The following is a 26,086-nucleotide window of genomic DNA, read 5'->3' on the forward strand; positions in this document are numbered from 1 at the left end:
CTGAGGGAGGGTGCTGACGAAATTGGGGCGGTGAGAGGGCGCCGCGCGTGCCGGCGCGCGGGGGGGGGGGAGCCTGGAAGGGGGGTGTGTCGCGGGGGGGCGTAGGACGGAGGGGGGCGGAGGGGAGGAGGAGGCCGAGGCGGCGGCGGCGGCGGCGGCAGGGGGAGGGCTGGGGGGTTTGGCTTCCCCGCGGCCTCCCCCGCCTCCTGCCCTCCCCTCGGCGGCGCCATTTTGCAGGCGGCAGCGGCACGGCAGCGGCGGCGGCAGCTGCAGCGGCAGCCACTGGAGGCGGCGGAGGCGGAGCGGGAGCGGGAGCAGGTTGAGGAGGCGACGCGGCTCCGGCTCCGGCTCCGGGACAGGCAGCGGCGCGGCCTCGGGCAGCCCGGCCCAGGTGAGAGCGAGCGCGGCGACCCCGGGCGGGGCGGGACCAGACCGCGAGCCGGGCCCCCGCCCCCGACCCGAGACCCCTTCCCCGCGCGAGGCCTGCCCCGGTCTTGGCAGTCGGGACCCTGTGTGGAGAATCTCCCTCCTCCACGCCTGCCCGGCAGCCAGTCCCTGGGGCGCATTTAGAAAGCGCCTACTAAGTGCACGCGCTGTTAGGCGCGGGGGCTACAAAAGCTGAGGCGGAACAATGCCTGCCCGCAAGCAGCTTAGCCCCCGCCCCGCGCTCCTTCCGCCGGGGACCGGGACCCCTAGAACCCCGGGCTTCCGGGGTTGTCGGTTCTCCTCCCGTCCGCATCCTCCGGCTCTCCGTTCCTTCATCCCTCATGCACATCCTTGGATGCCGGGGCTCCCGAGGCAGCTCCCTCCGGCGCAGAGGACCCCCTCCGGGCTTCAAGTGCATCCTGAGCCCCCCTCCCCCGGCCGGTGCTCACCCTCAGGGATCGGACCCCCCCTCCCCCGGCTCGGATGCACTCGGGACTCCGAAGGTCCCTTTCCTGCCCCCAAGTGTGTCCGAGGCTCCTTTCTCCTGCCCTCAAATGCGTGCCGGGGCCCCCACCCCGGGCTCGCCTCGGGCCGCTTCTCCCACTTAGTCAGGTGCACTTGGGACTCGGTAGCTCCCCTCCTTCGCGTGCACCCAAGCCCCGGTCCTGTGGGTCCTCATCCTTCAGGGCTCCGGGTTCCCTCCCCCGCCCCTCCCCCCGGAGACATCTGTGCGCCCTGCTTGGGAACTGGGGCTGCGGGGGGAGGCCGGGCCCTCCCTTCCCGCTTCTGTCCTCGGATCACCCGGGCCGGCTTCCCCCGCAGCCCTCCGGGCTCGGGCCCCGCACCCCCTCCCCTGCCCTCGCCGCTGTCTTGTCATCCTGCCCAGCTCTTGCTTCCGTCTCCTGCCCTCCGAGCCGGCCTCCCCGGGCCGCAGCATTATGCCGTCACCCCACCTCGGCCCCCTCCCCGGCGGGGTGAGGGATGCGATCCCACCAGGATGTCGCATTCCCCGGCTGCCGCCTCCGAACTGCCCGCCGGCCCGGCCCTGTTGCCTCCCTGCCCCCTCCCCCTGGGCCGCTGCCGGTCTTCCTCGCGGGCTCGCCGGGCTGCCCTTGCAGTCTCTGAAGTGTTCAGCCCCGCTCCCTTTCCCTCTTCCCCCGCTGCTCCCACCCCGTCCAGTCTCGGTGCTCCTGCGGGGACTGCCCTCTCCGGGCTTCCCCATCTCAGTGTCTGGTGTTTAAACCACTCGCTCCCGGTGACGTCTGGCAGCCTGCTCATTCATACTCTCACCGCCCAATGCTGGTCTTTTTCTGAGGCGCTCTCCCTTTCTCGGTGTGCTATCTGCTCTCACAGCCCTCGAGCTGGTCTGATAACGGGAAACCTCGGCTGCTCCTGGCGCTGGCCGCGGGGCTGGGGCAAAGGGAGAGCCGGGTCGCGCCTCGTTCCTCGGCTCCGCGGTCCCTTCCGTTTGCAGAAATCTCCGAGGTTCTGGCTCTCTCCCCGGTGTTCTCAAACTAGATCTCATCCGGTCTTCCTCGAACGGGGAGCACGGAGCTTGTGGGTCAGAGCATGCAAGTCTCATTTTTCAGATCCAAAGACCAGACTTCATGTAAATCTGAGCGAGAATCTAGATGTTGTAGGTAATTGATGTATAGGGAAGAGCCCTTAACTTCCTTGTTAGGAGACTTGCCCTGTGAATCTCAAAAATCCCCTTCCAGCTGCAGTGTGCACTCCGGGGGAGGCCATGTAGACAAGGAGATGCGCTAGAGGACTTCAGCTCCGATGTGCTTGTGACCTGGGCTGTGACCTTGTGCCAGTCCCCACGAGCCTTAGTCCCCCATTGGTGAAATGTTCATTCATTCCGAGGGGTCCTTGGGAAAACCAAATCGGAAGCATGGAAAGTGCTCTGAAAGCTTATGCTTCACAAAGATTGAGCTTTCGAAATGTGTCTTTTGTTCTTTACATTAATTAACCCATAGGATTAAAAGCTCCGTCCTCGTCTCACATAATAAATTTTAGGGGAGGTGCTTATTTGAGTAGACCACATATACCTAATGGGAAATTAGACTATGTGGCGAAGTAGAAAATAAGTGTTAAATTTATATACAGGAAAGTAATCTTTAAGAAATTTTTGAGCCAGTGTATTTCTAATAGATACTAAAAGCTTGGGTGCATTTGCAGCAGAGATTTTTTTGTTCTCATTGTATTGTAATGGAAGGGGACAGATACTATTATTGTACAATTTAACAAACAAATTAAGCACATTTTTATGTTCTGGGGATACAAAGACAAGTAGACCACAGTTCTTGCCCTAAAGGAGCTTAGTAAATTAAACCAAGCTCATTTAGCTAGTTGCTTCTAGAAATAAATGCTTTGCCCCCCCCCCCCAAGTCTTTTCCGTGGCCCAAAGTATGATATGATTTTTTGGTTATCTTACCTTATTAAATCATTGGTACTTTTTTAGATGCCAGTAGCAGGCACAAAGCACCTGTAGCATCTGTATAGTCTCTTAGTAGAGCTATTTGTTTAACATGTTAAGAAAGTTTTGTCAACTTAGTTATAGAATAGACCCCAAGAAATGAAAAGAATTGCTCTTTAACATTCCTGACAGGTGGTCGGATAACTTGCTTTTTAAAAAACATTTCCAATCCTGGAGGAATTCAATATAGCTTATTTTAATTTTGGTTATCTTAAACTGAATTCTTTAGATTGAGCTGATATCTACCACCCTGTAATTACCATTTATTTCCAGCAAATTCTCTTTGGAACTACATAGACTAACTTTTTGAATATTTGAGAATAACATTCATTTTACCTCTAAATGTTCTCTGGACTAAAACATATTAGTTACTTCTATATTTCTCATAATTTGTGATTTCCAAACATGTCTTAAGAAGTGATCCCTAGAATGAATATAGTATTCTAGGTGTGGTTTGACCAGATGCTGCTTTTTTATTGTGGACAGTGAACCTCTGTGAAAATAACTTGACAATTGACTATTGGAGTCATTGTTCCAAATGGTTTTCTTTGTCAAAACTGGTACAGATTTCTTCTGATATCTTGAGATTGCTGATCAAGTTTCTCTGCCTAGTGCATGTGGGGATTTTTAAAATAACTGTATTAGAGACCTTTTCATCTTGTGCTTTCTTTCAAATAGAGTCTAAGCAGTTTAAATGCTTTCTGACTGCCTGGCTCATTTAAGCTAAATTTAATTATATTAGAATTGTTTCAAGAAATTCTTTTGAAAGTTAAATTCTAATCTGCTGTACTCAAAAGTTCTGAGGGATTTTGCTTTGCTGTACTCATCCAGTACTGTCAGGCTTTGTGTGTCTCTAGCTATGTATGTATTCAGTTTTTTATGCAAATGCTGAAATCCTAAATGGCAACTAAATCCTATTCTCATTTTCTTGAAAGATCAGGCCAGGAGTCTTTCTTTACCAAATGGTATAATGAAAGCTCTTGCTATTGAATGAGTTGAAAGTCAACAGTAGTACAATAATACCTTAAGTTTGTATGGTACTGTGTGGTACGGAAATGGTGAAGGGTCACCATTTAATAAAAAAGCTGGAGAGAGCTCTAGAGAAAAGCAAAGTTTATTGTACATTCTCGCGAGAAGGGCGTCCCACTCTTCGAGTAGACTATCGAAGAGAGGAAGCGCCTCCTGTGGGCAGGACAGCACCTTTAATCCCTAACGCAAAACGCCCCCTCCCACCACTGACCCTCATCCTCATTGGCTGAGAGTCTTACATTCTAAACGCGAGATCTACCCATGAAATTGAACTTGACCAATAAGTACATAGTTGCCCATATTTGGATGAAATAGGGAGATGTCATAGGAGGGCAAGGCAATGCCCTTCAGAGTCCTTCAGGCCTACTCGAACTCTGAAGTAGATGAAGCCTTACTCGATTTTCACAACTGTCTTGAAAGATCTCACCTCATCTCATTCAGTCCCTCCTCTTATTTTGTACACTGAGATCTCTTCAAATTTTTTGTAACATAATTTCACATTTCCTATGAATTCCTCACTTCCTTCTGGTTTCTGTTGGCCTTGGGCCACCGGCTCCACCCTTACCCTTTTAACAGCATCTATTTAACAGACCCTTCAGCTTTCTCTTCCAACCTGATCATTCCAGATGATGAGTTTTGGACAATTCTGGTTATTAATCTGATCAAACAAGGGATGTAGATAGGGAATAATATAACACCACTAAGGGCTATAAGGCCAAACCAAAGGAGCTGCTTCCACCAGCTTCCCAAACCAGGACCATCAAGAAGTATTGAACAGTGAGGTCCAAGTCTGTACAGGAACATGAGCAAGTTTCCTAATGTTCTTAGTGATTTCCTTCACTAGATTACCATTGTTATCAATCTTTATACAACATGTGGATAAATTTAGTTTAGCACAAACTCTCCCTTCCTCAGCCAACAAATAATCCAGCACAAGTCTATGTTGTAAAACAGCCTCTCTGGTTTGAGTAGCTTCATCAGCCAAAAGATGTAGTGCCTCAGCTGTCTGATTGGTGATAATCTCTACAACTGCCTGAAGCCTAATTATCCTGTTCAACATGTATATTGGAGTTCTATATCCCCAACTTCCATCTTGAGCCCAGGTCGCTGGCCCATACTCTTTGACTATTCTTTCTGGAGGCTAGGCCTCAACCATTTGCATCTCCAGTCCAAGTGATGGAGGTATCTAAACTCCGTTTCTCCCTTCCCAAATTATCATACAACTGAATCCCTAAATATTGGTTTGCCTGTTCGGGAAGAAAGAAAAATTTTGGCCTTATTAGTCCAATATAACAATTCCCTGTCCAATTGAGAGGCAGATGAGTATAGGCAGTTAAACCACAGATCCAATAATGACCCTTTAGAGCAGGTTGTTCCCTTGGAAATATGTCTGAGCTATTCCTTGTAAAAGGGTAATATTGTTGGTCTCTCGTCCCTAGGGGGCTTCCCCCACAAAGGTGTCATACTGGCATTTCCATAAACCTTGCTCTTTTCTCCAACTACAATTGGCAACTGGCCACTGGCCTGTTAGATTAGAGGTACTCCAAAATGTGGAAAACAGAGTCCCATGTTGCCCGGGTGTCCCTGGGGTGACATTATACCAAGCCCATTGGTAACTGCACCCAATGTATATGTTCCCTTTCCTCTTATTCTCTTTTATACATCTCAATACATCCCATTCTACTTCACTACACTCAGCAGTAGTGACTTGTTGATAGCAATATCCCTGCTCTCCTATTTCTGGGAGAACATCCAAGGTACAGTCTTTCTAGTCCTTCCCACACTTCAATTGAGGATTCCTCCCCGTATCCCGCCAATATTTAGACATTTTTGTACAATTGTCTTTGGCCTCAGGTCTGTTCTCGAATAGGTCCACTCACATACACTAATTCCCAGCTTCAAACCTTGTCCTGTCTGATTTAAGCAGTATTTCCCTTTCCTATCTTCTGTCAATGACCACTGATGTTTCTCTTCTCAAATCTGGAAACCGGTCCCATTATGAATTTGGGATCTGTTGCTAAGGATCCAGGCTGGGCTTAAGGGGACAGGTACCCATGGCCATTGGTTCAATTGTTGGGATCCACCACAGATCCAACAATTCGATAAGTTAAATGTTCTCCTTATATTCTGCATGAGCAGGAGAAATTGGTTCTCATCTCTAGAAGGTCATAAGGAAATAGATAAACCCAAAGCTTAGGGAGAGCCTCATAATGTTCAGCTATTATAACACCGTGAAGTTAAGGTGAACTTCCCAAAGGAAAATATATCAAATCACAAACAGGCAAAGAGACCCAAAGTAAGAAAAGAGAAGTCATACAGTTACAATGCACTGGATTCAGAATCAGTGTTCCCATTCAGTGGAGGTCCCCTCCTCTTATGTAATTGGAGGTCTCCCCTGTCTTCAACTGTCCACTCTGATAAAGGTGGTGCCACAGGTCCTTTTGTCCTGGTGTGGTGTGTCCAGCCTCGTTCCTGGGTGCGAATCGCAGTATCTGAAGTCAGTATCACTTGGTAGGGTCCGTCCCAGCACGGAGTCAGCTTCTCGTTACTTCCAGGAACGGATCAGCATCCAATCACCAACCTGAATTCTATGAACAGGGAAACCTAGAAGTCTGAGCTATTAGCCCTTTTTGTTGAAGTCCTTGCAAATGTTCCAGCAATGATTTCACATATCTCTTAACAAACAAATCCTTAGTTTCTAAAATAGGGTCCCAGTCTCCCTTAGGATAAGCCTGGAAAGGATGACCATACAATAATTCATAAGGTGAAAGCCCAATATCTCTACGTGGCTTGGTCCTGATTCTAACCAGAGCGAGAGGAAGGCATTTCGTCCAAGGTAGTTGGGTCTCTAAAGAAAACTTAGTCAACTGCCGTTTTATTTCTTGGTTCATCCTTTCTACTTTCCCAGAAGAGGGAGGATGCCAAGGGGTATGGAGATCCCAAGTGATTTCTAAGGCCCTAATCAGATTCTGCAATACCTGGGCAGAAAAATGTGTTCCCTGACCCGAGTCTATCCTCTCCACCATTCCGTACCTAGGAATAATTTGTTCTAATAAGACCTTACTTACTGTCGAGGCAGTTGCTCGGCCTGACGGGAATGCCTCCACCCATGAGGTCAGATGGTCCACTATGACCAGCAAGAACTCGACCCACTGGTGGCAGCTCAGTAAAGTCCACCTGGATGCTTTGGAATAGTCTGATTCCAGGAGGTCGTCCCCCTTTTGGAAGCTGGTGTTGGGCAGCCCTGTTAGTCCTTCGACAAACAAGACAACCGTCCACCAGTTGTCGAGCCATAGTATATAGGCCGGGGGAAACATACCTTGTCAGTATAGCATCACACAGGTTTTGGACATCCCAATGACTGCCCTGGTGCAATTGCTGAAGGACTTGCCTCATACTTGCTTTGGTCAGTACCTCTCTGCCGTCAGGTAAGAGCCATCATCCTTCCGAGTTCTCAACTGCTCCAAGAGTTGAGGCTTTCTCTTTTTCCTCCTGAGTAAAACTAGGAGAGGGTAGACTAGGGGGAAGTACAGGTATCAAAGCCATTATATGAGAGATTTCCTGATCTCCGGCTCCCTTGGCCTCCCGGGTCTGCTAATCTATTTCCCCTTACCTCAAAAGAATTTCCCATCTGATGTCCCTTTACATGTATTACTGCTATATTCCTAGGAGTCAGAATATTTTCTAGTATCTCTCTGACTAGTGTATGATGAACCAGTTCTTTACCTTTACTGTTTACATATCCTCTTTCCTCCCAAATACATGCACCACACCCCAGGCATATTTAGAATCAGTATATATATTCCCATCTTGGTCACACAATAATTTTAACGCTTGATTTAAAGCATACAATTCACAGCAATTCACAAGTTTGAGCAGACCAATGGGCAGGTAGACTGCCCTTGGTAACAGTGGAAGTTCTAACAAACCCATTTCTTTTCCCATTTACCATCCTAGAAGAACCATACATAAATTCTAAACAAATATTTATCATAACCTTGTGTTGATAACAATAAGGAATTTGTCCCAATGAGTTTATATCCAAGTAGATCTTTCATAAGTGAACATTATTCATACAAATCAGTTTGTTTTTAAAAACACCCAATGCAAATACAATCATACAGAATGTCTAATTCCACACAAGAGAATTCAAGAAGTTTTGATAATAGATTCCCATTAACTTGTAATGGGAGAGACATTCTGCTATTCTGAAACATAAGGTCTTATCAAGTATTCTGATAAAGAGGCAGCAGGGGGGGAGGTTTGCAGAACTAAGAGGCAAGGAAACTGAGGCAGGACTGAGTCAGGACAATAATTCAAAGTTAAAACATAAGCTAGCCAATCATAGTCTAGCAAATTTTCAGCTAGAGTCCCCTGTAAAGGCCTTTTGTCTCCGCAGCCTTCTCCAAACCCAGCATCTGCTAAAATCAGGTGTGTCTAGCTAGTGGACAGGTAAAGAGCTTTTTCAACTTTTTGCAGCCTCTCCCTTATCTGTAGAGACAAGAGAGCGAGACAAAAGGAGACCTTTCGTCAATCGCAGCAATTCTTAAAAGAATTGTGCCGAGCATAGAGCTCTAACAACGATCCAGGCCAGAAGCAGCCTGGATGTCCGGTGCAAAAAAAGAAAAAAAATCTTTTACCTTTTCCAGAGTTCCGTTCAGTACCCAAATTATGTCTATTTTCGAGGTCCTTCATCAGGGAAACAAAATGATGAGGTAAGCAAAGAGTAAGTAGTTTCCAATTAGGCCTGAACTGAAATAAGACATCAGTTTTTCCCAATTTTCTGACCAGTTGAAATCTCAGTTTCCCTTCCCCCCCCCTGTTTACAGAAATTATCAGATTATACACAACAGACTAGTAAATTTCCCAAAATAGCAATAGTCATACAGTTTTATACAGCAATAGTTCTGTTCTCCAGGGGACAAAAAGGAAGCAGGATTAAAATTTTTGCAAATAACCCTATCAAATTATCAGATCAGATTAAAATAATCTTTAAACAAGGAGACTATCACGCATGTAAATAAATATTGAATAACTTGTTTTCAGAAAACTTCAGTTCCAACTCCTTAGAACAGTTATAGACTTGAAAAATAAAAATAAAACATTCAGTTATCAACACCATATAAATGTAGGCTTTTCCTTTAAACAGTAGAAATAATTAATATCTAAATCAGCAAGGAGGTGCAGTTATTAAAAACAAAAAACCCCACTATACTTAATGGGAGGAGGGACCTCTCCACGTGGTCACCCTTCCCCCACACCACCATGCTTCCCGACCCAATATATCATAGCTCCATTTAAACTATTAATTACTTTTACAAATCAATCTTTCCTGTCCTGCCTTTAAGTAAATATATATGTATATATTTTTAAACTTTACACTTCAATGTTTGCACGTAACTGACCCAAATTTCATAAAACTTAATACATGCCCAACAGAGCTGACAAATACTTAAGGCATAGCTCAGTTACAAATTACCCAATTACTTCTAGCAAACATACCATCTAAGTAGGGAGATACAACCACAACCTCCCCTAAGTAAGCTACCAGCATTGTTTTAAAAACCTATGTTTTAACTTAAAATCCCAATCACAGCTTTAAATTCCCAATAATATAAAACTACTTTGCTATCAGATTTAAAACAATGAACTTCACCAAATAGCGGTTTCTTTCCCCTGGCCCACGTGGCCCTGCTGCAGTCAGGACACGTGGGAGGAAGAGGAAGGAAGCCACCATCTTCACTGGCTCAATCCCACAAACTTCCCCATGTACAGGGTTTCTGATCCCAAATGGGATCTACTAACAGCTATTTCTGGTCAGCTGAAACGACCCCTGCTTCAAAAGACTTATTTCTCCTCCCCGCCCGAAGGCCCCTGGAAGGGCTAATGGAATTAAATCCTCTCAGGTCCTTCCTTTCAGGTACCATTTAATCCTTTTGGTACCACCAGTCTGCAACAAAACAACAATACCTTATCATCTTTTTCTTACTTTTTATTTTTCCTCATATTTTGGCAGTTTGTTCCAATTACTTAATTTATCTCCCAAGGGAATATCTACCGGTATTTTCTGATATTTTTCTCATTTCTCTCCGCGAGGGCTGGCTGGGACTAGGCCACACCCATTGAATTTGGAAGGAGTTTAACAGACTCCTAAACGCCCAAACACGCTAACTGTCACCAGTTAACTCAGTCACCCAGGAAGGCCTAGCTCTCTTCCTGTCTACCGTCTACAGCCCCCTCCAGAACCTATAACTAGACTCAAGGGGCTTCACAGGACGCTTACCTCCACTGGGTTGCTGCGCAGCAAATTTCTTGACTGATCTGTCCTCCACCAACCGGTTGGGATTTCACCGCGGAGTTTCCGTTGCTTTTCTCTGAGTTTCCCCACTTCGGGTCCACTCTACGTCAGGGAGCAAGGAGAAGCCCCTGGAAGCTGGCGGGCTGCCTAAATCAAGGCAGGGCGCCATCCCACTAGCACCCAGGAGTTCACTTACTCACCGAGTAAAGGATCCGGACTAGCCCCCAAACTGTGTGGTACGGAAATGGTGAAGGGTCACCATTTAATAAAAAAGCTGGAGAGAGCTCTAGAGAAAAGCAAAGTTTATTGTACATTCTCGCGAGAAGGGCGTCCCACTCTTCGAGTAGACTATCGAAGAGAGGAAGCGCCTCCTGTGGGCAGGACAGCACCTTTAATCCCTAACGCAAAACGCCCCCTCCCACCACTGACCCTCATCCTCATTGGCTGAGAGTCTTACATTCTAAACGCGAGATCTACCCATGAAATTGAACTTGACCAATAAGTACATAGTTGCCCATATTTGGATGAAATAGGGAGATGTCATAGGAGGGCAAGGCAATGCCCTTCAGAGTCCTTCAGGCCTACTCGAACTCTGAAGTAGATGAAGCCTTACTCGATTTTCACAACTGTCTTGAAAGATCTCACCTCATCTCATTCAGTACTTTTCAAAGTCCTTTTATATAATTTCTCATTTTAGCCTCAGAGGTTTTACAAATGAATGGCAACATGATTTGATAGAAAAGTCAGAAGGATTTGGTTAACTTCTTTCTTTTTACTAGTTTGGATAAGACGCTTCACCTTTTGATACCTCAGCTTGTCTGCATACCTCTCAGTAGCCAAACTGGAAGTTTCCCATCCCATCTAAATCACAATTGTAGACCCTATCTTACTTCCTCTACCTATTACATATCAGGTAATTCCTAATTTTTCTAAACCCTGTTATCAAACTCCTTTTTCCTCCTTCAGGTTCCAAAAGAAGGAAAAAAGTTTTTTTTTTTCTTGTTTCTCTAAGTGCTCTTATTTCTAGAAGTCAGGTCTTTGGTATTGAACATTCTCATGTAATTACAAAATAAGCTTTTTATATTTTTTATTATAATTTACATTATCTCTGTACATTTAATTCTTTGTTTTCTTTTAACTTCCCCTCTGCTTTTTTCCCTTTTAGCATTTTCCGTCAGCCATTTCACATGTTCAGGCTCTATGCTGCTCTTCCCTCTTTTGTACATCCATATCTTAAAAAGCTTAGAACTCTTCATACCATGGACTTGTTTTTTCCTTGCCTTTATTTCTCTAGATGTTTATCCTTGGACTTTGAGCACAGCCACTTCCTCTAATGCAGATCTACTTTGTTTTCTTTTCTTATCTGGCTGTATTCTCCCCTAAATTTACGTTCACTTACCTGCCTACTTATCATTAAGATGCTTGTCAGATTCATTATTGTAAGAGAGCTGACCTTAGTAAGACCTGCATTCAAATGCTACATTAGACTCATAATGACTCTAGGACTTTAGGCAAGTCACTTAGGAGAGGTCTCTCTAGGCAGCTCTTCAAGAATGGATTTTTTGAGGTGTGCTGACTTGGTGGTAGCTGTTTTCTGTCTTTTTTCAAAGTGATAAGATGGTAATTGGATTTGGATGTCTTGACTTGCTTATGAATGAGATTTAAATGAGTTAAGAGTTGCAAGAAGTCTTCAGTCTCACTCTTCCAGAGATTTTGAGATCCAGGGGCCCAGTAAGTCAAGGCTTATGGCTGTGGCCCAGGCAGTGGATGGCCTTGGTGTTTTTGATATCTGACTAACCTCTTAACGGGGCCAGCTCCTGGCTCAATGGCCTCCAGGGCTGCCTCTTCCACTGGGGAAAGTCTTTGGCTTGAGGTAGACCCCTTCTAACTCACCCAAAGTTTTGAGGCTCATGGTGAAGCCTGTGAGCTATGAAGGGAGGTTTTTTACCCAGGCATAGCTGCTGCCCGTGCTATAGATTCTTGAAGGCTCAGGTGAGAGGTGAGTGAAAGATGGATACCAAAGGTGGATGAGCAGCCCTAAAAGGGGCTTGGCAAGCTCACACCAGAGTTGCTAGTCCTTCTGAACACCCATGTGCCCTAATACTAAGATTGGTAGAGATCTCTTATCTGATAGTTCTCCATATTGCTGAAATTATAGGTCTAGTCCCTAGACTTCATCCTTCATCCATGGTCACTTTGGTTTCCTAATCACTCATTCATTTATAATCTGTCATTTTTCTTACTTTCTCCACAACCCTTTTTGGTATTCTTATTTATTGTCTTCTCTTTTTAAAGCCCTAGTTAGTTTTCCTATATTTGAGGTATATGTTATGAGTCTGTTTTTATTTTATCCTTCATTTTGGATTCTAGAAACTGGCTGGACTATGACTGCCATCTCTCTGTTGTACCATACTCTTGAGAAGTTGGATGCTATGTCTTTTCCTAGGAAGGATTCAGTACTGGCTCCGTGTCCTCTACACCTGAAACCCTGTTTTCTTGGTTTCTTGGACATTGTCTTTTTGACTTGTTTGTGGACGGTCATTGTAAAACTACAACTCCTTTCCATCCCTAAATGAAAAAAGTGCCCGGCAGTTCTGTCTCATTCTTCTAATTCCAAGCCAGTCTCCAACTTTTTCTAGGATTTTCAGAAGTCTGGCTGCCATGCCATTGGTTCTTGAAGAGAATCTACTTGACAAAGTTTTATTTGGATCTACATGTTGCTGTTGTCCCCAATTGAAGAGGTTTCTGTAGAGGACATGGCTATTTCTGCTTAGTGAAGTATCTTCTGATTTTCAGTGCAGTGGAAAATGTTTCTGGTCTAGAGTTTAGAGGACCCAAATTTGAGTCTCCATGCTGTCATTGCAGTGTGACTTTGGGCAACTTGCTTTCCCTTCTCTGGGACTCAGTTTTCTCTTTTGTGCCAAGATAATTTTTAAGTTTCCTTCCACCTTCCAAACCTATGATTCCAGATTTGTCCATCTCACTTTACTTTCTCATTTAATTCTTAAAACTTATGATGTTATAAGGGCAAAAATTATCTCATACAGGTAAGAAAATTGAGATTCAGAGAATCAAAATGATTTGCTTAAAATTACACAGCTAGTATTTGCTCCTTATTTTTTATAGAGGATCTTCAAAGTTTTTTTTCATGTGTTTTGTATCTTGTGATCCTTCTGAAATAAAGAGTGGTAGAAGTCAGCAGTGGTAATGGTGGTGGCAATTAAAAATGATAATAGACTGCAAGAAGCAGTTATTCCTGCTAGACTGTAAGCTATTTGAAGGTAGGGACCAATCAATATATATGTATTTTTGTATGTAGTTGAGGTACTTAATAAGCATTTTTTCCAGCTCTATGAAATTGTCAAGGTAGATATGGCAAATATTAGTAAAACTCACTTCCTTTATTATATTCTCTATAATAGAGAATAGATATTAGAGCACAGAAAAGCTAAGTGAATCATTAGTGGATGGCAGAATTAATTCCAGTTTAGGTTTCAGTTCTCTTTACTACAACATACAGTTTTATGATGTCAGTTTTTTGAGAGGAATTCAATCCTCCAGGAACCCTGTTCTCTTTAAAAGAATTCACTGCTTTTGTTTAACTGAGTGTTTTTATATCATTGAATTATTTGAATTTTTATATTAGTTATTGAGTTTTGGGTTTGGTAGTGTAGAAAAAAATAACCTTGTAATTCTTATCTGTAGAACCTTATGTAATTAAGATACAATTTGCAGGCAAATGAAAATTTAATAATATTGTTAATAGCTAATACTTTAGTTCAAGGATCTTTGATAGTAAGCTTCCTAGAGTTACTATGGTCAGAAATTTCATCACCTTGTGCCCTGCCTGGTCATGATCAACAGTATCTAACTTAGCTATTTGGTCCACAAATAACAGATGTATCTGATTCATCACCAATCCTGGCCATATTAAGAAAGGGGAAATGTTCAATATATATATATATATATATTTTTTTTTTTTTTTGAGTTGTGCCTTATTCATTCATTCATTCATTCATTTATTTATTTTTACCTTTTTTTTTTTTTTTTTTTTGACAGTACATATGCATGGTTAATTTTTTACAACATTCTCCCTTGCACTCCCTTCTGTTCCAAATTTTCCCCTCCTTCCCTCTACCTCCTCCCCTAGATGGCAGGCATTCTCATACATGTTAAATGTTATCCTAGATACAATATATGTGGGCAGAACCCAATCTTTTTTTGTTGTTGTTGCACAGGAAGAATTGGATTCAGAAGGTAAAAATAACCTGGGAAGAAAAACCAAAATGCAAACAGTTTACACTCATTTCCCGGTGTTCCTTCTCTGGGTGTAGCTGATTCTGTCCATCATTGATCAATTGGAACAAAGATATCTTCTCTGTTGAAGATGGCCACTTCCATCAGAATACATCCTCATACAGTATCATTGTTGAAGTGTATAATGATCTCCTGGTTCTGCTCATTTCACTCAGCATCTATTCATGTAGGTCTCTCCAAGCCTCTCTGAAATCATCCTGTTGGTCATTTCTTAAAGAACAATAATATTCCGTAACGATCATATACCATAGTTTATCTAACCATTCTCCAATTGAGGGACATCTGTTCATTTTCCAGTTTCTAGCCACTACAAAAAGGGCTGCCACAAACATTTTGGTACATAACAGATCCCTTTCCCCTCTTTAGTGAAATGTTCAATATTTTATGCTGTTTTTGACCTTTGTTTTCTTCTACCATATCTCTCCCTTATTATATCTATTTCTATAGTTTCAGTGATAGTACTGAATGTATCTTCATTTCTAAATATATTTTGCCTCTACTCAGAAAGCCATACTTTGTAAATTTTTTTTTTTTATACTTTGTAAAATTAATAAAGTAAATAATATTACCTTATTAAAAATTCCGTTCATTTCAACAAACATTTATCACTATGTTAGTATAAAAAGCAGTGTCTGCTTTTAAAGAGTTTATGTTCTACTTGGGGATGGAAGACATGTGCCTATTGTGTAATTTTAAGTTAACAGAAGGGATAATTTTACTGTGAAGTATCATTTCTATTTCTTATATATATATAACTCACGTCTTACCTATCCTATCTTTTAAAATAATTATTTTGGGGGGCTAAACTTTAAATTCCAAACTCTCTCCTTCCTTTCCTCACCACATTAGAGAGTACTATTTGACCTAGAGGCTATCTTAGGCTATCTTCTCCTGTGTGTGTGTGTGTGTGAGAGAGAGAGAGAGACCATATTACACATTCTTCTATTTATTACTTCCTTCTTTAAGGGTAGATAATGTCTTCCTTTATAGGTCCTTTGTGATTAATTTAAATATTTATAATAACTCAGAATAATTTAGTTATTCATTTATTCTTTGAACAATATTTCTGATATTGTAGCAAACATTCTATTGGTTCTGCCCATTTCCCTCTTCATTATTTCATTCAAGTCTTTCCATGTATTTCTAAAATCAACTTGTTCATCATTTCTAAACAGTATGGTGGTATACCATCCCAATCTTATACCACAATTTATTTAGCCAGTGCCCAAATGATGACCTTTCCTCAATTTCCAGTTCTTTGCCAACACAAGAGGCTTTCCTGATCACTCTTGGGAAACAGACCTAATAGTGGAATTGCTACCCTACATACTTTTGAAGCAGCTGGATGACATTAAATTTGGAATCAGGAAGGTTTACTAAGTTCTAATTCTGCCTAGACTAATTCAGGCTTGCATTTCTAGCTGTGTGTCACTGAGCAAGTAGCTTATTCTCTCTCAGTCTCAGTTTTCTCATCTCTTTTTAAAAATTTTTTTTAATTTATTAACTTTATAATTATAAAATTTTTTTGACAGTATATATGCATGAGTAATTTTTTTTATGACATTACCCCTTGTATTCATTTTCCCAAATTTTCCATTCCCTCCCTTTACTCCCTCCCCTAGATGACAGGCAATCCCATACATTTTAAGTGTATTAATTAAGTATAGCCTAGATACAATATATGTGTGTAAATCCAATTTTCTTGTTGCACATTAAGTATTGGATTCCTAAGGTATAAGTAACCTGGGTAGATAGACAGTAGTGCTAACAGTTTACATTCACTTCTCAGTGTTCCTTCTCTGGGTGTAGTTGTTTCTGTCCATCATTGATCATCTGGAAGTGAGTTGGATCTTCTTTATGTTGAAGATTTCCACTTCCATCAGAATACATCTTCATACAGTATTGTTGTTGAAGTGTATAGTGAGCTTCTGGTTCTGCTCATTTCACTCAGCATCAGTTGATGTAAGTCTCTCCAAACCTCTCTGAATTCGTCCTGCTGGTCATTTCTTACAGAGCAATAATATTCCATAACCTTCATATACCATAATTTACCCATCCATTCATTTTCCAGTTTCTAGCCACTACAAAAAGGGCTGCCACAAACATTTTGGCACATACAGGTCCCTTTCCCTTCTTTAGTATTTTTTGGGGATATAAGCCCAATAGTAGCACTGCTGGATCAAAGGGTATGCACAGTTTGATAACTTTTTGGTCATAGTTCCAAGTTGCTCTCCAGAATGACCAGATTCTTTCACAACTCCACCAACAATGCATCAGTGTCCCAGTTTTCCCACATCCCCTCAAACATTCATCATTATTTGTTTCCTGTCATCTTAGCCAATCTGACAGTTGTGTAGTGGTATTTCAGAGTTGTCTTAATTTGCATTTCTCTGATCAGTAGTGATTTGGAAAGTTTTTCTCATCTCTAAAACAGATAATGGTACCTTATCTCATAAGAAGTTCAAGGTTTTGGAATAAGAAGGCATATTTTCCATATTCTTTGTTTAGAGTAATCTATTTGGAGTTTTCCCTTTACTTTTTCCACTTACTGACACAATAGTAGTAGATTATATTTTTGTTGTCTCACCAAAGAAATATTTTTCTTTACTCTCAATTTCATTAGAAAGTAACTTTGGCACTTTTCTCTCCTCAGGAACACATTTGAAAAAAATAAAAGCTTTTGGAAGATAGAGATTGTCTGATTTGAGAACCATTTTATGATATTACTCCTTTTGAATATTTGTTCATGACTTCCCCCCTCCCCCAGTAGTATGAGGAATAGTTGAGCAGATTATGTAGGAAGCTTTTGGCTCTTCTAGTGACTAGTCATTTGGGGAATTTAAGATACTGGATAAAAATCCTTCAAAAGCTCTTTGATGGAAAAGTGATTTATTTAGGCCTTTTCCATTATAGGAATTAGAAGGGATTGAATTGACAAGGGTATATTTTCATTTCATTAAAAATCTATATGTATGAAATATTTTATATAATATTTATTAAGAAAGAAGGAACTTGAAAGGAAGTACCAAAAAATAAATGTTTTGTTTTCTTTAGACACTGCAAGAAGTGGAAAACAGAACAAAGAAAGAGCTGTGCTTCATGATGTAGTGGAAGGTAGGATGCAAATTAATTCTCTGAATCAAATAGGTTTTTTTTTTGCTTGTCCAAAATGCAGTTTTATTAATATAATTTATTCATGAAGCTTTACTTACATGCAAAAATTACATGCAGCTGTTCTATATGAATCTTTTCTCAAAGGTTTGGATATAAGGCTGTAACTTGTCATTACTTAGACTTGAGAGTATTAAAGAAAATGTCTTTAATTTTAAGAGATTAAAAAATAAGCCAACTTATTTTTTATTTTTGAAAAAGTGGATTTTGTCATTTGTCACATTTGTTCATATTTTCAAGGAAAATATGCATTTTATGAAGTTGATGTAAATGTATTTACATTTTCTAAATTAATAAAGATTATTTTTAATAATTATTGACATCTTTTGTTTTACCATCACCTACCTTTTATGTTTCCTACTGTATTATTCTCCCATCTCTTCCCAGAAAACTATGAACAGATAGTAACAAGTTGAATTTTGTAAATGTTCATATTCAAAGCTTTTCTTCTTTCTGGCTTTTAACATTTAACAGTCACCACAGTCATACAACATATTATATTGAGAATATAACTCAGATATTCTGATTGATGTTTTTGAACTAAAACAACTGTTAATGGATACTATGAACTAATTTTTAATTTGTCACTGACATTGTGGGCTCTAGTGGTTGTTTCTCTCCTTTTTAAAAAATATATGTCAGAAGTTTTTTGTTTGATTATATTGTATAACAATAGGAAATGAAAAAAAATATAAATTTCTGCACCCTTCTAAATAATAGCAGTTTCATTAGCTGTGAAAGATGTTTTATATCCCCCCCCCCGCCTTCTTCAGCCTTAAAATCTTAATTCTCTTTTTCTGTTGAGTGGTGTTGCATGGGTGTTTTTAAACTCTTTTATCCAGTTCAGATTAAAATGAAATTTATAAGATGTCCCCTTCTACTGGTGAGTTTTATTCTCACACACCTCATTTATAAGAAACAGTAAGTTCTTCCTTCTATACCTTTTCCCTCCTACATTTTAAAAAAATTCTCTTAAAACCTTCAAAACAACAAAAACTACCTTCAGATTTAAGAGTTATCTTTTTAAACTTCTATGACCCTTGAGGACAGTAAGAGTCTGATGAGGCATTTGTCTTTTTTCTCTCTGCTAGAATATAGGAAGTTTTTCATTGAGTCCTTTCTAATTGTTCATACATACATATATATATATATATTAGGTTTCTCTGGACTTCTCCTGTGTTTTTGTTTCAGTTTCAATGAATTTCAATTTATAGCACAATGCATTTTTATCAGGAATGTTTGAAAGTCTTCTTTTTCTCAACCATCAAGCTCCCTAAAAACCATGATCAAACAAAAAAGTCTGAATATCATATTATTTTATTATTATTATTATTGTAATGGTTTTATTTTATTTTAATTTTTTTATTAAAGCTTTTTATTTTTCATAATATATGTATAGACAATTCTTCAGCATTAGCCCTAGTAGAACCTTATGTTCCAATATTCTCCCTCTTCCCCCACACCCTCCCCTAGATGGCAAGTAATCCAATATATGTTAAACATGGTAGAAATATATGTTAAATCCAAAATATGCATGCATATTTATACAGTTAACATGCCACACAAGAAAAAAAGAGAAGCAGAATAAAGTGCAAACAACAACAAAGAGTGAAAATGCTATATTGTCAACCACACTAAGTTCCCACAATCCTCTCTCTGGGTGGAAATGGCTCTCTTCATCATTGAACAATTGGAACTGGTTTGAATCAACTCATTGTTGAAGACAGCCAGGTCCATTAGAACTGATCATCTTGTAGTCTTGTTGTTGCCATGTATAATGATCACCTGGTTCTGCTCATTTCACTTAGCATCAGTTCATATAAATCTCTCCAGGCTTCTCTGAAATCATCCTGCTGGTCTTTTTTTACAGAACAATAATCTGAATATCATAGTCTGAGAAATCATAAAAACCAGGCAGCTCTAAGAGAAGCAGAAGGCAAAGTAAAAACAGCCTAAAAGAAACCATAATTGAAAATATCCAGGAATGTTAACTTCTAAATCCAAGAAAAAAAGATTGCAAATAGCCAGAAAGTTTTCAAATACTAAAAATACAGTCAATTATTACATAAGATTAAGCTACAAACATAAAAAGGAAAGAAAATCTTGGAATACAATATTCTAAATAGGTTATGAGCAAGAATAATGTGCCTTGTATAATTGTAAAAGGAAATAACTGTACCCTTCATGGAATAGAGGACTTTAAAACATATGACAAGAATTATTATGAGAATCAAATGAGATAATTTTCTTTAAGCTCCTGGCACATAACAGACACTTAACAAATGCTTGCTTCCTTCCTTCTGTAGCTTTTTTGGTTCATGGTTTCCCAGTTATGTAAATGTAAGCATCATGGAGGTTATTGTTTCCCATTCTTGAAAGTCCAGTTTAGAAGTGCCGAGAATCTATGGCATGATTGTTGAAAAATCTCTGTTCCCTAACTTTTTGGTCAAAAAAAGGATGAAAGAGAGGGGTGCATTTTTTAGGTAGGTAGGAACTTAATCTGGAACAAAAACTGACTTGAAGGCAAATCCTTTGTCCAGCAATAGGAGCAGCATCAGTAATGATATCATTAGCACTTTTTTCTTTAAGTAGCTGTTGGCATCCTCATACTTGATTCCTATGTTGACTACCGAGGAGGAAAGAATAGATTTTTCTGGATAAGGAGTTTTTGCTCCATCCTTAGCCTATAGTTAAACAGATGTTTCCCATTGTGAAAATTGATTATATGTGAATTAAAAATTTTTTTTTAAGAGAGGAGCTTTTCATTTTAGTTCATAGATGTTCACATTACAAAACCTTGTTAGTATCAAATTTAGAATTACAAAGAGGAATAATTAAATTTCTTAAGGGTCCTTTCAAATAAAAACTATAATTTTTAAGCCCTTATCTAACTTGGAAATTAGATTTATTTTAAAAATTAAATTATATATTTTCAGTGTGTTAATTTTATTTCCCACCTATCTTTCTTAAGGGGTAGGGAGGGGAACCTGTGCAACAAATGTAGCATATTTATATAAAGACAACCTGATATAGAAAAAGCATGTCTTGACTTATTTGTTAGACTGTATTTTTTTTTTCCTTCAGTAATTTCTTTCTAATGACCTTTTTTCAGAAGCTCTTGTGTTAAGGTATTTTTGTTATAATATGTATATATTTTAAATTAAAATGTGCTAGTTTAAATTTTCTTAACATGTACTATCATAGACTAAAAAGAATGGCCAAAGTTTTTCTTAGTTTTTTTTATCCTTGTTGCACAAAGTACAGAATCTCTGAGGTACTGAAAGTTTAAAAGATTTATTTAAAAGATATTCATATATCTAGTAGGATTTGAATGTTGGATAGGACTTCTTGATTCGGTGGTCCTCCATTCACTATATTGTTTCTCTAATTAACTGTTATTAATAACTCAAATTTAATTCCATATAGCCAGAAGTCTTCTTTCTGTCTATGTATGAAGGCAGCCTACACAACTTAATCTTTAATTTTCTGTTGCCTTCCTGCTAAATTGACAAAAACTTAAATTAATTAAAACCTAACTAGAATACTCATTAATTTTTTTTTTCTACATTCCACTTGTAGAAAGGACAAATCATTAGGTGAAGTTAATATAGGATAAATGTGAAATCTTAAGCACTTAAGTATGAAAAATCAATTTCAAGTATAAGGTAGGGGAGGTATATCTAGATAGCACTTCTGAAAAAGACCTGGGAGTTTCAGGATATTTATATGAATAAGTGATTTACATACTTTTTATTGGAATTTTCTTTTAGTCATTTATCTTGGAAAAATATTTAAGTGGAGGATTTTAAAAAATATTTCTGGACATTGGTTGAGCATTGGCAATATAAAGAACTGAGTAAAAATATACTTTTTATGTTAAAGTGATTTTTTTATTTGTGTTGTAAACATTTTTAATGCGTTAGTTTTTATTCCACATTTTCAAATACATTTGGGATATTTGTGAATTATTGTGTAGTTATGTGAATTTATGTGTGTATTACAAAGGAGAAAGTTGAGTGGAAAATTATTCAATACTCATGTGCTGTATTTTCCCTTTAACAATTCAAGCATAATTTGGCTTTGATCAAGGTCATTGGCTTGCTTCCAATATGGTAATTTTTCATATTTCCAAAGGAACACAAGTTGAGTTTCCCAACTTAACAGGAGAGACTCAGTCATGGGACAAAAGCCCAAAGATACTCAGCTCATTAGCTAATAAGTTTATTTTTTTTCTTTTTGTTACTCTTCACTTTTTTTTTTTTTTTTCTTTTTCTTTTTCTGAGGCTGGGGTAAGTGACTTGCCCAGGGTCACACAGCTAGGAAGTGTTAAGTGTCTGAGACCAGATTTGAACTCAGGTCCTCCTGAATTCAAGGCTATGGTGCTCTATCCACTGTGCTACCTAGCTGCCCCTACTCTTCACTTTTAAAGATAATGTATACATAATTCTGTTGAAATAACTTTGTTGAATTTTTATTGTTTCCAGAATTTAATTGTTAGTGGATAGTTAGAAAGTGTAGTCTGTCCTCTGTTGTCCCCCTTCATTCCCAGAGATTAATCTTGTAAAACTGAAAAGGTTAAACCACAAAGCTAATTTTCATCTAGATCAGATTTGACTTGATACTTATATTTGTTGATTTTGGATAAAATGAAACTGATCTTTCCTTTTAAAATATTTTTTAAAATATTTTCTATCATTCAATTAGGATTTCCCTTATCATGTTTTGTGGTATGGTTCATTTTTTTTTCTTGCTGTGTTCTTCTTACTTTAGTCATGGAATGTTTTCCTTTTTATCTGACTTGTGACTTAGTAGTATGAAAAAAATTTTTTCTGCCTCTATTTCATTATTATTAAGGCTGAAAAAATGTTTTACATTTAATAATTTTATGTATCATTTAAGGAAATAAGTGGACTATTATTACCCTCTTTTTGTAGGCAAGGAATTATGTTTATTCCAGATGAATCTTAGTGTTAGATGTTAATTTTTTCATATATCTTTAGATTAAACTGTTGAAAATATCTCAAGACTTCTGTTTAGTATTCTTTCTCAACTGTAAAAGGACAAATACCTAGTTTAAACTTGGGTAAGGAAGTATGGAGTTACTGAAAAGTTTGAATACATTTTATTCTGTAGTTCAGTCAAGATAGACTACCTGGGGAGAACTATTTTAATTTCTCTGGCTTCACTTCTGTAAAGTGAGTGGTATAGACTCAAGGTCTCATTTAGCTCTAAAACCAAGGAACTGAATAATTTAGATATGTGGTGGTTAGTTCAGAAATCTGAAGGTGAAAGGTGCATTAAGAAACAAAACATAGAGGCAGATCATAGAATTGAGTAAGCATACTACCTTTACACAGAAGGTTTTTATGCTTTACTTCCTCTATCCTTGTCTAAGGACTAGAAACTGAGCAAAAGAAATGTAGCAATACTAGGAAATCCTGGTCCATAGAAATCATTGTACAGTTGTAATCTGTGTATTGTTCATCCTATAAATCAGGATTTATATTTATTTATTATATTTATTTATATTTATATATTTATTATAAGTTAGGCATTAAATGTTTTTTTTTTCTGTTTCTTTTATTCATCTTTTACTTCCATTCAGACATATATTAAGCATCTTTGTGCAAAGACACTATTTTAGATAGTCAGCAAACATTATATGGCATACTGGAAAGCATATCCGTTGTGGAGGATACAAAAAAGACACTTTTGAGATGCTTTAATTTTAGGGAGTGTGGAATAAAAAGAACATGTATACATTAAGAAAACATTATTACAAATGATGATTTATTAATCATAATAGTGATGAATGACTAGCCCATAGTCACCAAGACCACAACTGAGGTCTCCTAATTTCCAATTCTTTGCTTATACCATTTGATTTGTCAGTGATAATTGTTTTTATTCTATTTGTTACCCTCCTGCCCAGTTCTCTTTTCACAGCACAAAAAATTGTATGCAATATCCTTTTTTATTTTTTAATTTTATAATTATAATCTTTTTTGACAGTACATATGCATGGGTAATTTTTTTTTACAACATTATCCCTTGTATTCACTTTTCCAAATTTTCCCCTCTCTCCCTCTACTCCCTCCCCTAGGTGACAGGCAATCCCATATATAATAAATGTGTTACAGTATATCTTAGATACAATATATGTGTGTAAAACCAAATTTCTTGTTGCATGGTAAGAATTGGATTCCGAAGGTATAAGTAACCTGGGTAGAAAGACAATAGTGCAAACATTTTACACTCATTTCCCAGTGTTCCTTCTCTGAGTGTAGCTGATTTTGTCCATCATTGATCAACTGGAACTGAATTGGATCTTCTCTATGTTGAAGATATCCACTTCAATTAGAATGTATCTTCATACAATATTGTTGTTGAAGTGTGTATAGTGTGTATGCAATATCTTGAGAAATAATACTACTAATAATCTATCATTAGGATTTTGTTTTTAATCTTTAGTTTTTTCCACAATCAAACAAAATAAATTCTTGTCTTTCAAAATTATTTCTTTACATTGTTTTTAAAATTATCGCCTGATTCTGATTATTTTATTCTTTATTAGCTCACACAAGTCTTCCCAGTTTTCTCATTTCTTAGAAGTAGTGATAACGAACTCAAATAGAAACAGGATTCCTGCAGACCACATATTGATTTAAGAAGCCACAAATTAACAATCTATGTTGTATTTTTATTTCCTTAAACATTTTCCAGTTTACATTTTAATCTGTTTGAGGTTGTACTTCCTGAGTTTGATGTTTCTGTCTTATAGAATAGCAACATTCCATTATATTTGTACAATATAATTTGTTCAGCCATTCTCTGGTTCCCCTCCAACCTTCCCCTCAATTTTTAGGTCTTTGCCACAACAAAAGGAGTTGCTACACATACTTTTGTACATATGTGACCTTTTTCCTCTTTCTCTGGGATATAGGCCTAGAGGTGGTTACTGGATTAAAGGTTATGTATAGTTAAGTAACTTTTGGACCAGAGTTCCAAATTGTACCACTTCGCTGCTCAGATTAATACATTTAGAAAATAGTCAGAAATGTAGATGAGGCTAGAGATAGATTAGGGAGTATGAACTTTGGGATAGTTGATTATGGATTGTCCTAGAATGTAAGGCTGAACCCCTAAAATTAAGTCTCTTTTACAGGAAAAAATACATTTGTAGGAAGACAGTACTCATTATAAAGTAGACTCAGGTTTATACAAGCTATTCAGTGGTGAAAGTGTTACTTATATTTGGACCAGTAAGCTTACTTTGATTGCCCAAAAGCTAACATATAGAATGATTAACATATTATTGCATTTGATACTCACAACCACTCTGAAGATGGTCTAGTTAGCCCCATTTTACAGATGTAGAAGTTGAGGGCCTTCAGTGAAGTGTCTTGCCCAAAGTTCCAGAACTGGTCATTTTCTGAGGCCTGAGATAAGATTTGAACTTTTAGATCTTCATTTCAAATTTAATACTCTATCCACTGTGTAACCTTTGCTTTTTCTGTATTCTCAATTTTCTTAACCCTTCCCTTACTGTAGTCGTATATCCCAGGGCACATTTGTTGTAGTAGTCACTATTGCAACACACTATTAGCCATCTCTCTGAGTCTTCTCTCATGGAATGCATTTTTTCTTTTGCCAAGGCAAATGAGTTTCATCCTTCCCAAAACAAGTTCTGTCCAATGAAATTTCCGGTGCCTGCTCTAACCCTCAAGGATGGTGCTTCTGTAGAGGATTTAAATATAAGTCTCTGAACTATTTTGAAATTTATTCATATTCACTAGGTTGTTCTCAACCAAGTGGATTATAAACTACAGTTTTAATCACATAGTGTAGCTTAACAAATATGCCACGGTTGATAAGTTTCACTTTACTTTGGGTTAAATTTAGGAAATGTACATACAAATATAAATATTCTGTTGAGGTAAGAAAATGTTGGAATTGTTGATTTGAAACATTATTTTAAAAATGAGTATGTATGATCCATGATGACTAAAAACTTGTGACAGCATTTTATTTTCGTGCTGAGGAATTTATTTAATGGTGGCAAGATTAACAACTTCACCTCAGCATCATATGAACAGCCTGTTTTTAGTTGATGAACAGCCACAGAAAATGTAGGATTTATATTTAAAAACGAAAGTGTGATCAGTGTTAAGAGAATTGCTTTAGTTTCTTAGTTAGCTGTTTTTGAATGGGCCTTACCTGTATATTACAATTTTGGAATTTTTTCTTTGTTTATTCCAGTTATATACACTTGCACATACTATTTGAATTCAAATTCACTTTTTTTAAACCACATGAATTGATAAAAATATTTAGATGTTCATTTTGATTAGTAGCATTGAGAACTA

General features: G+C 38.7%; 1 protein-coding gene across 3 annotated transcripts in view; it reads left to right on the plus strand.

The window, feature by feature from the left end:
• The first annotated feature begins 225 nt into the window (after window positions 1-225).
• SLC23A2 (solute carrier family 23 member 2) overlaps window positions 226-26,086 on the plus strand; it is a 113,285-nt gene continuing 87,424 nt past the window's right edge. Inside the window, exons 1-2 of one of the 3 annotated variants that reach the window (XM_074287159.1) lie at window positions 226-391; window positions 17,604-17,663. The gene's annotated coding sequence lies outside the window, so the exon portion shown is untranslated. The remainder of the gene's footprint in view (window positions 392-17,603; window positions 17,664-26,086) is intronic. The other 2 variants (XM_074287158.1, XM_074287160.1) reach the window with 2 other exon arrangements.

Source organism: Sminthopsis crassicaudata, chromosome 2 (genome assembly GCF_048593235.1).
Source record: "Sminthopsis crassicaudata isolate SCR6 chromosome 2, ASM4859323v1, whole genome shotgun sequence".
In the NCBI taxonomy this organism is placed as follows: Eukaryota; Metazoa; Chordata; class Mammalia; order Dasyuromorphia; family Dasyuridae; genus Sminthopsis; species Sminthopsis crassicaudata.